Here is a 1865-nt window from a genome sequence, read left to right on the forward strand (position 1 = left end):
AATTTGATTCTTTTTGCCAACTCAAAAGATGTTAAAGACATCATTGACATCATTCTGAAACAAAAACACAACTTTAGCACTTTTAACACTTTGAACATACTCTTACTGATGAAATATAACATGAAGTGAACCACAATATTTATATATGAGCAACCATTAATATTTTAACAAACAAAGAGACACATAATCATTCAACCATTAATATTTCAACAAACGAAGATACGTATAATCACTTAACCATTAATATTTAAACAAACGAAGAGTCGCATAACTACTCAACCATTAATATTTCGACACTTAAAATATCGTATAAAATCAACAATGCATAATTAAGAAAGTGTTGTTACTATGTCATTTTCAACAACGTTTTCTTGTTTATGCGATGTGGAATTGATTAACATTGACAATGCTTTCTATTAAATACTCTGTTAAACATAACTCATTCAAACCAACGCTAACATTAGTGATGTTCAACGGCGTTGTGTCCAGAAGACGCTGTTGAAGTTACACACATTGACAGCGTAATGCTTTAGTATGCGCTATCAATGTTCTTCCGCCTCGTTTTCAATAGCGTCGTTCAAAATGGCGTTGTTGAATGACCGCTGTTTATTACGATATCTCACATAGTGAATTGAAGAAGAAAATATAAAGATAAGAAAATGCGTGAAAGAATAATGATGTATTGTGAAAAAGAATAAAAGTAATATTTGGAAGTTTATGATGATTACTAATGGAGGAATTGCAAAAAAAGTAATTTTAGAATGTGAAAAATTATGGCATAGTAATTATTTGTAGTTTTGGTTTTATATATAACTAGCGTGTTGACAGGCACGGTAGTGCCCGAAAAAATACTTCTAAAAAACATTTCGGAAAAATGGGTAAATTTTTTTTTTGAATTAGTGACATAAAATTGTTTCCTTTTTAAAACCTTCATTTTCCTGGACATCACTTTAAGTAACTCGAATGCGGAAAATCAACTTATCGTTATCGAATGATAACTTAACCTGATTCACAATTTCCTGAATAACACAATGCATATAAACGGTTAAGTCATCTTTAGTTCATACAAACTAAGTCAACAAAGGCGGAAACTACATCGCCACTAACATATACAAAATCCAAAAAGAAACACAGCCCCATCAAAACAAAAAGGGGACATCGACTGGCCCACAAGCTGACTCAAAAGATGCCAGGAATGCTGGACCCCTCACTCGGGTCCTTCTCCTCTTCCGAGTCAGACACGAGGTTGATCACCTCCACCGAGCTCTCTATGTTTACGAGCTCAACGACCTCGTTTTCCTCCTCCTCTTCCTCCACTTCGTTATGCCATAACCCAGTGACATAATTCGGAGGGGATGACATTCTCAACACCGGAGCCTTCTTGCAGGGACCTCCTCCAAGAACCCGGCTCCTCTGGGCTCTAATGGATTACGAAGCATCCAAACAATTTGACCACGCCCGATGACCGCGGAAGGGAACAACGCCATCACTCCTGACTGGCGGGTATCAAAATCTAAACTTCGGAGGCATCGGCCTCTTTGGCGGCAAGGTGAAGGAAGCATCAATGTAGGTGTCAGGCTAAGGGATCATCATCGATGACCCATTGCACATCATGTGCGACGACAGACCGCAGGGGCCTGTGTATGTGTATCTGTGCCCATCACTATTCCATTGTCCCATCGGGGACATCGTGAAGTGATAACCTTGAACGTGATTGCTGTTGTTAGCCATCTGCATAGTAAATATATACAAAACAAGAACAATACAGTAGAGAGAGTAAGACATCTAATGAACATAAATTCATTGACGGCGTAGACTTACACAGAATATCACACTCAGACATAAAATATATTTAAACATATAAT

Source organism: Lupinus angustifolius, chromosome LG20 (assembly GCF_001865875.1).
Source record: "Lupinus angustifolius cultivar Tanjil chromosome LG20, LupAngTanjil_v1.0, whole genome shotgun sequence".
NCBI lineage: Eukaryota > Viridiplantae > Streptophyta > Magnoliopsida > Fabales > Fabaceae > Lupinus > Lupinus angustifolius.